Below are 15,051 nucleotides of genomic sequence, written 5' to 3' on the forward strand. Positions count from 1 at the left end.
GCAAAGGAGACTGAGTGGCAGGAGGAATGAGGAGGGACAGTGACAGAGTGTCAGCAGTGACATAGTTGACTAGGATGAATGGAAAGAGGCCTTTCCATTGGCAGTACAGGAAGTGATCTGTTTTCCTGGGTTAGAGGGCAGGCAGGAGTCAGGAGAGGGAGCCTGCTTCCTCTCCATGTTCACAGGGAGTTGAAGAAGCTGTAGCTCAGTAGGTCAGCCCATCTCCTTGCTAGGCCCTTGTGGATCATTCTTGTGACCCAATCTCCTCCTCACACTGGGCTCTAGTCACTGACTTCTTGCAATCCTGGTCTTTAGCTCACTGCCTGCTGAGGGGTCTGTGCATAATGTTGGCTCCCAGAGAGCCTTGTGTCATATTGGCTCACAGCTGGCTGGGCCACTCTGATACCAGCTACCTGGTGGGGTCTGAACTGGAAGCCATAGAGCATCTCTTGGACCTCTATGATGTTCTTTAGTGTGGTGGGACTTCTTTCCATTGCTGTGTATTTTTCCTCCCTCATCTCTCCTTGCCCTATGCTCTTTCCTCCCTCCCTCCCTCCCTTCCTCTCTCCCTTCCATCCTTTCTTCCTTCCTTCCTTCTTTCCTTCCTTCCTTCTGTACCTCCCTCCCTCCCTTCCTCCCTCCTTTTCTCCCTCCATTCTCCCTTCCCTCCTTCCTTCCTTCTTTTCCTTCCTCCCTTCCTTCTCTCTTTTCTTCTTTCTTTCCTTTCTTCCTAGAACAAATACTTGTTTCATTTTCTTTATTCATGGTAATATTTTTATTAAAAAATAAAACAGAGATCCAAAAAACCACATAAAATTTAAAAACATATGGCTCGGTGAGTTACTACAAGACAAATACCCTTTTAACTACCACCCAGGACATGAGGTAAAACTTTACCAGCCACCCCAGAAGTCCTTCCACATCCCGCATTCCAATTATAGCCCTCCCCTCCTCTAAACATAACCACCAGAGTCTTCCTTTGTATACAGATGGAAACAGAGTTCTCATTTATTGAGCAGTTACTTTCTGCGAGGACTGTTCTAAGCATGCTTCATGTGTGTTATTTCATTTAATCCCACAATAATCCAATGAATTCGGTAGTATTATCCCCATTTTAGAGATGCAGAAGTTGAACTTCAGAAAAGTGTGGAACTTTGTCCAAGGTCACATGATGTGGAAGCCAGGACTATAACCCTGATGTATCTGACATCCAATCCTGTGCTTTCTCCTTTCATCCTACTATGTGCCACACCTCCCTGCTGAGCTCAAAATAATGCCCCCTGCCTGCCTGCCTGCCTGCCTGCTGCTTTCCTGACTTTGTGAGGAAGGAGGTTGTCATAGAACTAAATCCAATGGCCTCTCTAGCAGGGAAATGGTAGAGAGAGAGAAAGAGAGAGGCAGGGAGAGAGAGATCATCAACACATTTGCAACTGCCTATATTTCCTCCTTGTCATCTGCTGCTAACGTCCTGCCATTACCCAATGGGAAAATAAACAGTGAATGGCCACACCAGTTAAACTGTTTAATTACGTAGGTTGGGAAGAATGACATTTGTGTACATTCCCAGAAGACATGGATTAAAGAAATGACCTTTCCCTTGGTGTGAAACTCATTTGTTGTGTATTAGAACTCGGATAGCTTCAGTGGGGCCAGGCATTTTGTTGCCTCCATGTTTATGTCTAAGACTGGAGATGAGGCTGAATGAAGCTCCTTCTCCAACTGGATTGATTTGTATATTAGCGTTTTCTAAAACATCGCCATCTGAAATACATTTCCAGAGAAGTATCTCTTCCTGTAGCCGTTCCTGGTATTTTGTGGATTTATTTGAATGTAAATGTATCTGAAACATCAAAGGGATAAGAAAAGCCATCTTTGCTATGAGTCACAGAGTGGGAAAAAAATTGCCCACAGATCAGTAATATCTATTCAAAAGACACAGGAGCATAATTTATGGGATGGGTGATCTTTTTATAATTAAAAAACATTTGGAACCAGAAAAAAGTCATGGAACTAAATGTCAGGTGTCACACTGTGAGAACTGTATTAATTACTAATTAGTAAACGTCATTAATTCTTAATTAACTTCATTATAATGTTTCTCCGGAGTAGCATTTGGGCTGTTAGTTAAAGAACAAACATATTCAGATTGTATTCTTCCCCATCAGTGTTATTTTGAAATGTATCAGGGGTATTTCCATAATAGTCAAAACGTTTGAAACATTTTAAAAGTGCACGTATGAACTCAATTTCTCTCTATTTATTTAGGTTCTGGGAACTCTTAACTGATTTTTCCTGCCTGAATACAGAAAAATCAGTTAAAATTGGTTATGTCCATGAGGAAAGATTTATTGTTCCTATACACACCCTTGAATTTTAAAGAAAGCATGTGGTATTACAGGCTCCCCAAACCTCAAGTTTCAGGGGGAGAAATAATGGTGACCAAACATAATGTGTATCTGAAGCTTCAGTGAACTCCACCAGCTGCCAGCAAAGACACAAAGGGCCACAATTTTCAGTGTGATAAGTTTGGGACTGTGGTTTGGATTTTTTTTTAATGAAGTGCTTTTCGGAGGGACAAAAATCACCAAAGAAAATCTATATGATGTGGCATTTAAAGAAAGAAAAACACCAATAGATTCCCCATAGATGGCAACAGTGGATTTCGAGTGAAATAAGATCAGATGTTTATTTTCAAGAGGATCTAACTCTGAACAAAATATACTCTATTTGATTAACAGAAACTTTCTTAGACAACAAAATCACTAGCTGTATAAACATGGCAGGAGCTGTTCATCTGCTTCTAACAGGAACCCTGTTACCTCAGCTGAGGGGAATGCCATTAAGTTGTAACCAAAAAAATCTGAGACTTCTTAGGCTCTGCTTTCTTGCCTGGTGCCCGCCCCCACCCTCCTTGGTTCCCCCTCCACCTCCAGTCCATGTCGTCCGGGACACAGCACTGGCGTAAGGTGGCCCCACCTGCCAATATCGGCAGGAGTTGGACGGAACCAGGCCAGATCCTATTACTTCTCTTGATTATTAACGTCCCGATGTTCTCTGTTGGATAATGACTTCAGAGCCACCCTATTGATCCATTGCCCAACATTGAGCTCCCTGCGAGAATCTCGAAACTCTTTTTTTTCTTAGCGCTTTCTCGTCTCCCAAGTTGGGCTGGAGAGGGACAGAGTCATTTTCCCACACGTTCCCAGCTGAGCCCCCTTTCTCTGGCAGGACTGCTTCAGTTCTGTTATTCTTGGCTGGCCACAGAAAACTCAAATCCACCTTTTTATTATATTGGCTCCCAGCTGCTCTGTTGCAGTTATAATTTCCAGGGTAAACTAGCACCATTGGTACTGTGAATTGGGTAGCTGTAAAAACACACAAGGAAGGTGCAAATTTGGTCATGTTTTATTCAAATAGGTCTGCTTGAAGGCTCATTTTCCTCCCCTCTGAGGCCTGACTGGTACTTTTCAAGGTTACCAATGTCTAGGACTTAGAACTCTGCCCTGAGTGTCAGTTACTTATAGGACAGCCTCCATTACTCAAGAGAGCCAAGAGCCAGGAAGCACTTTCGCCTCTCATGTTTGAAGATCACTGGGCCTATGACAGTAGTAGGAGTGTGAACAGCTATGAAGACTGCTAAATAGAGTTTCGTGTTGAAATAGAATTTCACAACAGAGTCCATCGGACTCATGTAACAGTTTGCATATTTGTTTCTACGGGGCATGCTAACCAAGAATAAATGATGGATCGTTATGGAAATGGTGGTGACTAGTCAGATTTCTATATAGTCAACACAGTTATTCTAGGAAGAAAACTCTGGAAAGGGAGGAGGAAGGAGGATTTGTCATCCAGAAAGGATGGATGGATTCTGTCATTCCAGAAAAGATTTGTCATCTTTTCTGCTGGAGTAGGTCAGTCATTGCCCCGGTGACATCCTACAACAGTTTTCTATCAGGATAACTGAGGCCAGGGATGCCCCTGTCTGATCTAGGGCCTGTGCTGCCTTAAATCAAGTAGTCCCAGGACCCCATGATTGCTTCTAATCCAAGGGGACCAGTGAGCCTGTCAATAGGTGGTCCTGGAGTGTCTGCCAGACAGTGACACTGTCAAATATGCAGGTCCTCCTGGATCCTCATCTAGGGGTCTTCAGAGGGGTCTCAGAAGAGCTTCTTGTTGCACACACTTACTTTTTGTCTCATCTTCCCTCTTTCCAGCTAGAGTCAGGGACTGGGTTGGAAGTGAGATTTTGAAGGATCCTTATCCTTTGTCTTCCTCCATCCCAACCTCCCAGGGTTGCATTCTATGAGGGGGTGGAACAGACTGAGTGCTACAACTTACACAGCAGTCCTCCACCTTGGCTGCACACTACAATCATCTAGGCAGAGAGCTTTAAAAAATACTGATACTTGGCCAGGTGCAGTGGCTCATGCCTATAATCCCAGCACTTTGGCAGGCTGAGGTGGGCACATCCCTTGAGGTCAGGAGTTTGAGGCCAGCCTGGCCAACATGGTGAAACCCAGTCTCTACTAAAAATACAAAAATTAGCCAGGCGTCGTTGTGGGCACCTGTAATCCCAGCTACTTGAGAGGCTGAGGCGGGAGAATTGCTGGAACCTGGGAGGCTGAGATTGCAGTGAGTCGAGATGATGCCACTGCACTCCAGCCTGGGCAACAGGACGAGACTCTGTCCCAAAACAACAACAACAACAACAACAACAACAGCAACAACAACAACAACAACAAACTGATACCTGAATCCCATCCCCAGACCTAATTGGTCTTGGTTGCAGCTTTCTTATGGGGAATTTTAAAAGCTCCCCAGGTGATAGTAAGATGCACCCAAGGCCAAGAGGGAGAGTTTGTAGTTAATAAATAAGTTTATGAAAAATACTTTCAGGCTAACATTTTCTGAACCACCTGCCAGGAAGATTTTGAAAGCATCAGGGCCCAAGTCTCACGCCATCCACACTTGCCAATGAGTCTGCTGGGAAGTCTCAATCCTATCACAAAGCATTTCATCACCTTGGTGTCCTCTGTAAGTTTGGAATTTCTGTGACTTGAGATTAAGTAATCCCCTTTTGTCTCTGGGACTCCCCAGGATTCCCGGGCCCCAAAGTCTCATCCAGGGAAGCAAAGCCTGTGTTGGCCCTATTGGTCTCCCCTCTTTGGTATGTCACAAAGGAAATAGACTTTACCTTAGGAGCCAGGTGAAGTCCTCCTCTAAGGAGGGGCCTTGCCTGAAGTTGAGGAGCATCCCTCTTGTATTAGTTTCCTGTGGCTGCTATAACAAATTACTACAAATTTGGTGGCTTTAAAACCACTGGAATTTATTGTCTTATAGTGCTGGAGGCCAGAAATCCAAAATCAGTATTACTGATCCAAAATCAGTGTGTTGGGAGGGCTGCCCTCCCTCTGGAAGCTCTAGGTACACATCCCTTCCTTGCCTCTTCCAGCTCTGGAGGTTGCCAGCATGCCTTGACTTGTGGCCATGTCACTCTAATGTCTGCCTCTATGGTCACATTGCCTTCTCTTCTGTCTGTGTCAAATCTTCCTTTTATAGGGACACTTGTAATTGCATTGAGGGTCTACCCAGATCATACAGGATAATCTTTTCATTGCAAGAGCCTTAATTTAATCACCTCTGCAAAGTTCCTAGTTCAATATAAGATGATAGTCACAGGTTCTGGGGATTAGGAGGTGGATATCTTTTGGAGTGGGACGTATTACAGCATAGTACGCCTCCTGTCATGCCACTGAGAGACCTGATCAAGGGTTCCTTTCTGCTCCCTACGTATTCCCACTGCCCATTCCTTCTAATACTCACACCCACAGCCCCTGTTCCCAAGCAAGCCCATGTCTCTAACTCAGCTTCCCCAAGGTCAGTCCATTGCAGTGAGAGAGGCAAGACTTTGGGCATGAAAATTTAGGATTTCCTGGGACTGCCAACTCTGTAGTTTTTACCAAAAGATTTCTCTCTTTGTAGCAAAAATGATGGGATCAGTATCAAACATTCTGTGGAAACACTTTTACTTTTTTTTTTTTTTTTTTACTTTATAGTGCGTACGGTGACCACTATAGTGCACCGGGGAATTGTTTTGCAAAATATTTTTTTATTTAATTTTGGCTCCCTTATAGCCATGAATGTATGTTTTCAAAAGCCAAACATCAATATCACATTTAATCTGTTATCATTTCCAAATCACCAGACAGACAAGATAGCACCTATTCCTTGGCTAAACTGCAAAACTCATGATAACATTCAAGATGCAAACTTAACAATTCAGAGAGCTGCTTTTACACATTCTTGGCTCTGGCCTTGTTTCTGGATAAATGAAGAAGAGGAGTTATTTCAGAATGCCATCTTACTGTGTTGGGTGGGGCTTGGTAAGAGATTGAACCAAGGCCTTTCTCTTATTTTGAAAACTTGAAGTTACCGACGCCACTTGCCATACGTGTGGTGGCTGGCAGCTCATCCACATATTTACCCAACCACCCAATTTGCCCGGGCAGAACAGGAGGAAAAGTAACGCCCACTTTGGGAAGGAAAACTGCGTCCCACATTTAGAAGTTGCCTTTGCAGATTAGGAGCCCAGGCCTACAGAAGCTGCCCTCTGTGTTCTGCTTTCCCATAAGGACAATGCAGAGGGCTCCCAGAACATCAGTTTGAACCCTGTAGTCACTGAGGCAGACAGGGTCAGGTCTGTAGTATGGAGGTTCAGGGAATGTGAAAGACAGAATGAACATCAGACAACACCTAGTTCAGATTTGCAGACTGGTGGTTCCTCAGGTGGAATAATCATGCAGATGTTTTGTTTGGGCCGAATAGTTTTGTTTTGTTTTGTTTTTGTTTTTGTTTTGAGATGGAGTCTCACTCTGTTGCCCAGGCTGGAGTGCACTTTTTGGCTCTTTTGTATAATTTAATGGACATTCATGTACAAGATTTTTTTTTCTTTTTTTAGGTATTTACTTGGTTTTGTTAAACTGCTTTACTTAGATATAGTTCACATATCATACAATTCACCCATTGAAAGTGTACAATTCAGTGGTTTGGGGGCATATTCCATTATTAATTTTAAAAACATTGTATGAAAATACATATAAAACTTGCCATTTTAACCACTTTCTAAATGCAAAATTTAGTGTCATTAATTACACAGTGTTGTGCAACCATCACCACTATCTGTTTCCAAAACTATTTCATCATCTGAAATAGAAACTCTATAACTCATTTAGGAATAACTCCCTGTTCTTCCCTCCCTGGAGCCCCTGGTAACCTCTAATCCACTTTCTGTCTCTATGAATTTGCCTACTCTAGATATTTCATAAAAGTGGAATCATAAAATATTTGACCTTTCACGTTTGGCTTCTTTAATTTGCAAAATGCGTTTTTTAATTATTGAGTTTTTCCCCTCTTATTTTTAGTTGATATGTAATAATTGTACATATTTAATGGGATACAGAGTGATGTTTCGATGTGTGTATACAATGTGTAATTAGCAAATCAGGGTAATTAGCACATCCATCATCTCAAACATTTATTATTTCTTTGTGTTGTGAACATTCAAAAATCTTCTCTTTCACTTAGCATAGTGTTTTCAATGTCCACCAATGTTGTAGCATGTATCTAAACTTCCTGTTTATGGCTAAATAATATTTCATTGTATGGATATACTATATTTTGTTTATTTATCTGTTGATGGACACTTGGATTGTTTCTGCCTTTCAGCTATTGTGAATAATGCTGCAATGAACACTGATGGACAAGTATCTGGTCAAGTCCCTGCTTTCAGTTTTTTTGAGTATATACCTAGGAGTTGAATTGTTGGGTCAAATGATATCTCTATGTTTAACATTTTGAGAACAGCCAGACTGTTTTCCAAAGCAGCTGCACAATTTTAGATTCCCAGCAGCAATGTAGGAGAGTTCCAATTTCTTTACACCCTCATGATCATATATTTTCCAATATTTTTATTATAGCAATTTGAGTGAGGGTGAAGAGGTATCTTATTGTGATTTTGATTTGTGTTTCCCTAATGGCTAATGGTGGTGTTGAGCATCTTTTTATGTGCTTATTGGGTATATGTGTATGTGTGTGTGTTTGTGTGTGCATATATATATATATATATATGTGAATATATATGCAATGAATATATGTATATATATTCATTCTTTGGTAAATGACTATTCAGATCCTTCGCCCATTATAGTTGGCTTATTTCTTTTCATTATCACATTGTAAGAATTATTTATGTATTCCAGATACATGTTTCTTATCAGACATATTATTTTAAAATATATTTTTGCATCTGTGATTTATCTTTTCATTTTCTTCTGGTATTCTTTGAAGCACAAACTCTTTAATTTTGGTGATGTCTAATTTATCTATATTTTTGTTATAATTGCTTGTGCTTTTGGTGTTATATCTAAGTACCCGTTGCCAAATCCAATGTCATAAAAATTCACCCTTATGTTTTTTTCTAAGAATGTTATAGTTTTAGCTCTCACATTTAAGTCTTTGACCAATTTTGAGTTAACTTTTGTGTATGGTGTGAGGTAGGGGTACAATTTTCTTCTTTTGCATGTAGATATACAGATGTGTCAGCATCATTTGTTGAAGGGACTATTCTTTCCTCATTGAATGATCTTGACTCTCTTGTACAAAAAAATCAACTGACTCAAGGAGCAGGGGTTCATTTCTGGACTCTCAGTTCTGTTTGATTGATCTACATGTCAATGCAATGCCAATACCATGCTATCTTGATTTTGATTACTCTTGCTTTGTAGTTAAGTTTTGAAATGGGAAGATGCGATTCCTCCAACTTTGTTCTTCTTTCAATATTGTTTGAGCTATTATATGTCCTTTGCATTACCATATGAATTTTAGGATCAGCTTGTCAATTTCTGCAAAGGAAACCAGCTGGGATTTTGATAGAAATTGTGTTGAATCTGCAGATAAATTTGGAGAGCATTACCATCTTTACCTCTTCAGGCTTTTTGAAAAGCAGCAGGCTCTGCTAACTTCCCCATCAATGCCAGCTATCTAAGGTGGCAGGTGCTATAATAGCCAGATAAGCCAATTATTTGTCCATTACTTTAATTTCACATTACTCCTAGATTGCATTGTTCAGTACAGAGGCCACTGGCCATATGTGACCACTGAGCACTTGAAATGTGGCTAGTCCAAACTGAGATTATGCATTGAAAGACGCACCTGATTTCAGGCCGGGCACAGTGGCTCACACCTGTAATCCCAGCACTTTGGGAGGCCAAGGTGGGCAGATCACCTGAGGTTGGGAGTTCGAGACCAGCCTGACCAACATGGAGAAACCCCGTCTCTATTAAAAATATAAAATTATCTGGGCATGGTAGCACATGCCTGTAATTCCAGCTACTCAGGAGGCTGAGGCAGGAGAATCATTTGAACCTGGGAGGTGGAGGTTGCAGTGAGCCAAGATCATGCCATTGCACTCCAGCCTGGGCAACAAGAGCGAAACTCCATCTCAAAAAAAATAAAAAATAAAAAAAAAGACACACCAGATTTCAAAGATTTGACACAAAAATATAAATGGAAAATATCTCAATAATTTTAACCATATGTTGAAATGATAATATTTTAGATATACTGGTTTAAATAAAATATATTTACAAATTATTTTACCTATTTCTTTTTACTTTTACTTTTACTTTTTTTTTTTGAGACAAGGTCTTGCTCTGTTGCCCAGACTGGATGGAGTACAGTGGCATGATCATAGCTCACTGCAGCCTCAACCTTCTGGGCTCAAGTGATCCTTCCACCTCAGCCTCCTGAGTAGCTGAGACTCACAGGCATGTGCCATAATGCCGGCTAATTTTTTTTTCTTTTTTTTGTAGAAAGAGGGTTTCAATATGTTGCCCAAACTGGTCTTGAACTCCTGGACTCAAGTGATCCTCTTGCTTTGGTCTCCCAAATGTTGGAATTACAGGAGTGAACCTGGCACTTTTTTTTTTTTAAGTGGCTACTAGAACACTCAAAATATCTATGTGGTTTATATTATATTTCTGTTGGTCATCACTGGTCTAGGGATTCTTAACTTGGAGTCAACCTAGAAGGGTAATGGTGTAAGATTTAGGATGTTTGGAATCCACTGAACATTTGGCAAAATATTTGTGTGTGTGTGTGTATGTGTGTAAGTTATCTATTACTGTGTAACAAATTACACCAAAATGTAGCAGCTTAAAAATATTTATTATCACATGAATCTGTGGGTCAGGAATGTGGGTGTCACTTAACAGGTACCTCAGATCAGGGTGTCTCACTGGTTGCAATCAAGTGTTGGCTAGGGCTGCATTTATCTCAGGTCTTGATTGAAGGTAGTTCTGCCTTTACACTCACTCACATGGCTATTGACAAGTTTCAGTTTCTTGCTAGCTAATAGACAGAGACATTCTTTTTTTGCTATGTGGGCTTCTCCACAGTGCAGCACACAACATGGCAGCTAAACTACACTCAACAGTGAGTGAGCAAGAGAGCAGGGAGAGTGAGCAAAATGGAAGCCAGTCTTTTATTTTATTTTTATTTATTTATTTATTTATTTTTTTTTTTATTTGAGATGGAGTCTCCCTCTGTTGCCCAGGCTGGAGTGCAGTGGCACGGTCTCGGCTCATTGCAACCTCTGTCTCCTGGGTTCAAGCCATTCTCCTGCTTCAGCCTCCCAAGTAGCTGGGACTACAGATGCATGCCACCATGCCCAGCTAATTTTTTAAATTTTTTGTAGAGATGGGGTTTCACCATGTTGCCCAGGCTGGTCTCAAACTCCTGGGCTCAATAAATCCACCCCACCCACCTTGGCCTTCCAAAGTCCTGGAATTACAGGTATGAGCCATTGTGCCCAGCCGGTCTTTTTTTTTTTTTAAATTGTGGGACACACATAAGGAAGCCAGAGTCTTTTGTAAACCAATCTCATTGCTTTTGCTGCATCCCATTCATTAGAAACAAGTCACTAGGTCCAGTTTACATTTAAGGGGAAGGGATTACACGAGGATGTGAATGCCAAGGGACCATTGCAAGCCATCATAGAGGCTGCTGACCACAGTGTATGTGTGCATTTTTTTCTAGAGAGACCTAAGCTTTCATCTGATTCTCAAAGAAGTCTCTATCTCGCAACCAAAAAAAAAAAAAAAACTTTAAGAACTGGTTTGGAGGAAATTAAAATGGAGATTTTGACTAAGGAAGAGATTTCCTTGCAAAATTTCAGTGCTATATACAATATCTAATCATTTGGTATCAACTAAAAAAAAAAAAAACATGGAAAGAGGTCCATAAAGATAAAAACTCAATGTATACTTTTTTTTTTTTTTTTGAGACAGAGTCTCGCTCTGTCGCCCAAGCTGGTATGGAGTGACACAATCTCAGCTCACTGCAACCTCTGCCTCCCGGGTTCAAGTGATTCTCCTGCCTCAGCCTCCCAAGTAGCTGGGATTACAGGCATGCACCAGCATGCTCAGCTAATTTTTTTTTTTTTAATTTTTAGTGGAGACAGGGTTTTACCATGTTGGCCAGACTGGTGTCAGACTCCTGACCTCAGGTGATCCGCCCACCTTGTCAATATATACTTGAGTGAAATAATCACAAGATTTCTCCCTATAATCTCTCAGGCATGGTTCTCTATACTGGAGGAGCCACCAGGGTCTTCGGAGAAGGTATACTGAGGCCCAGGTTAGACCAAGCCTTTGTGATCCCACCCCTTGGTATTGCTGGAGTTACAGTTTGCATTCCTACTGTAGGGAGCGTGTGAGTTTCTCCTCATTCATACTTCCCTGCCATTGTCAACCTTTCTCCCCAGTTCTAAGAACTAAGTGTGTGAACTTCTCCTAGAGCTGAGACTTCCAGAGAAGGGGCTTGGCCAGGCCTAAGTAATAGGTATGGATAAAAGGCAATGCCCAGCCTCCTTATGTTACCAGCAAGTAACATAAGTAGGAAAAGGGAAAAGAATAATATATTAGGCCAGATATGCTGTTATTCTTGGAAAATGGTTTCTGGAATCGGTGGCTGAATTCTGCCTCCCTATAATGAAGGGCTGAGCAGATTTGTGAGAGGCAGATCTCTGGATAATTGCATTGCTCAGCTCCTGGGGGAGAGGCCTCTGTGTAAGTTACTGCAGAAGGAAATGACCATGGCCCTTGTGCAAATGTGTTTTTTCTTCTACATCGCCCTTGAAGTAACTCTCCATGTGTTTCTGTAAGGAAAATTCATGTCTTGTAGGACTCATAGGAAATGCCTATTCTAACAGGCTCACCAGCAACTGCTCTAGCACCTGGTGCCCACGCAATTTAGATTCTACCTGGTATTATTGGTCTGATTATTGTTGCAAACACTGGTGACAGAAGTTAGCGATAAGAACCCAGGGACTCTGAGATGGAGAAAGTTCTAGATTCTGGCCTGGCAGATGCTGTCTTATTTCTCATCCCACTCAGGAGCTGGAAACCAAGAGAGCCTTGGGTTGGGAGCAGGAGGCACCAGGCTCTAGAACCATCCCAATGTCCCTCATTTACCTTGGGGCCTTACTTGCATCATCTGCTGGCTGAGGGGATAGGCTAGTTGACCTCAAGGGTCTGCCTGCCTGCTCTGCCCCTGGGTGATTTCTGTCTCTTCCTGGTTGCAGCACAGAGAGTAGGACATGTGGAGAATGTGGAAACCCACCTCTGGGCCTTGTGCTGGCTGCAGTAGGGAGCTCTGCAGTGCCCTTGTTTGGAAGGCATAAGCTTAGCTGCTGCCAGGCCCTTCCCAGTCTCCTGCTGGAACACAGCACTGGAACTGGACCTCAGGCACCATCCTACCCTGCCCCTGGCAACCCTAAATCCTACACCTCCATCATCCAAATCAGCCACCCAGATTAACAATAGAAAAGCAGCCAGGTGTGGTGGCTCACACCTGTAATATCAGCAGTTAGGGAGTCCAAGGCGGGTGGATCACTTGAGTCCACCCTGGGCAACATGGCGAGACCCCTGTGTCTACAAAAAAATACAAAAAATTAGCTGGGCATGGTGGCACACACCTATAGTTCCAGCTACTTGGGAGGCTAAGGTGGGAGGATCACATGAGCCTAGGTAGTCAAGGCTGCAGTGAGCCATGATCGTGCTGCTGCACTGCAGCCTGGGCGACAGAGTGAGACCGTGTCTCAAAAAAAAGAAAAAAGAAAAGAAAAGAAGAGAAAAGAAAAACTGTGGAGGTTTTAGGCAAGAAATCAACACTCCCTGAGAGCTCAAACAAGGGCCATCAAATTCACTTCCCCTTGAAAATCAGCACCTAGGAGTGAGTATGCCCTTTTTCGTGTAATCAATCCTTTCCCCCCACTCTCTCTCCCCAATCTCAGTTGTTATTAGAATGTTGAGTGGGTTTGGAATTATTACAAATAAAAAATGCCAGAAGATTTTTGGATAAGAAGCACTAAGCGCTGCAGCTTCCGGAGAACTCTTCAAGAGGAAGAATGTGGAAGGCACTTGAAACCAGTCCTGGCTGGCTGCCTTCTCTGAAGCCTACAGTTTCATGTGGACTCACAGGAACATTACGGATGGCACCTCTGAGACACTCAGCAACTGAGGAAGTTGGATTCAGCTGCTGTGACTTGCAATTCAGGACTTAAGGCCAAAAGCCAAATGGGAATCTCAGAAAACTGAGCCCCATGTGCTTGCTGGCTTCCATCTCACCTGGGAATATGAACTTCTGGAAGCATCCAGGCCAGATCGTATGAGAAGGCCTGTGACTCACTGTGCTTCAGAGCACACCCCAGGCTGGAAGGTATTTTCTCAAACAACAGGAGCAAGGCCTGTGGCTCACAGACTAGGCGGGGGAGTCGTGGATCAACACAGCCAAGCCCAGGCGCAAGGAGAAAGGAATCACTGCAAAGCTTCTCTATGTAAGCAGCAGGCTCCTACTGGGAGCGGGTGTTGGATGTGGGTACGTGAGCGGGCAGGCTTCCTGCCTCACTGCTGGAGAAAGTCATTCTGTAACTGAAGCTCTTGTCAGGATTAATTGAGCGGATGGGCCTGGCAAGCTCTTGGAGAACATGAAGACCTTTTTCCTTAGGTCTGTGGCCGGCTCATAGCACAGGCTTCAGCTGTTCTAGTCAACTCTTGGGAGGCCTAAGCCTTCCTCATAGTGTGGCTATATAGAACCTGATCTCCTGTTAGACACTCGTTCTGCTCCCAGTGTCCCACTGAGCTGTAACCAATACTCATCTCTAAATCATTGATGGCTTTGCTATGAGCACACTCTTGCAAACCTAGATTCTGCCTAACAGTTGAGTGGTGACTTCAGTGGGATTTCAATATCTCCTGGGGATGACCTGTAATGGATGGCCATCCCATGGGGCCTTACCTCCTGCCCTAGCTAAGGGATGAAGCAACAATGACCAATAAGAGAGATGTTGGAAGATATCTGAGATAGACCCTTAAGCCCCAAAATACAAAAGATAGGGGGCTGGAGTCCCACTGCACTGTTAGGCAAAATCAGACCACTGGTGAGGCTTTAAAAATGCCATTTCAAGAGAAATTATTAATAATCAGTAGATGAGGCAAGACAGATTAATAGCAAGTTTCTGGCCTGGGCAAGGTACCTCATACCTGTAATCCCAGCATTCTGGGAGGCCAAAAAGTGTGGATTGCTTGAGGCCAGGAGTTTAAGACCAGCATGGGTAACATAGGGAGATCCCATCTCCACAAAAAAAAAAAAAAAAAAAAAAAAAAAAAAAAAAATCTGGGTGTGGTGGTGCACGCCTGTAGCCCCAGCTACTCAAGAAGCTGAGGTGGGAGGATTGCTTGAGCTCAGGAGGTTGAGGCTGAGATTGCACCACTGCACTCCAGCCTGGGTGACAGAGTGAGACCCTGTCTAAAGAAAAAGGCCAGGCGCGCTGGCTCACACCTGTAATCCCAGCACTTTAGGGGCCAAGGCAGGTGGATTGCTTGAGGTCAGGAGTTCGAGACCAGCCTGGCCAACATGGGAAACCCTGTCTCTACTAAAAATAGAAAAATTAGCCAGTCACAGTGGCTCATGCCTGTAATCCCAGCACTTTGG

The sequence above is a fragment of the Pongo abelii genome, chromosome X, assembly GCF_028885655.2.
Source record: "Pongo abelii isolate AG06213 chromosome X, NHGRI_mPonAbe1-v2.0_pri, whole genome shotgun sequence".
In the NCBI taxonomy this organism is placed as follows: domain Eukaryota; kingdom Metazoa; phylum Chordata; class Mammalia; order Primates; family Hominidae; genus Pongo; species Pongo abelii.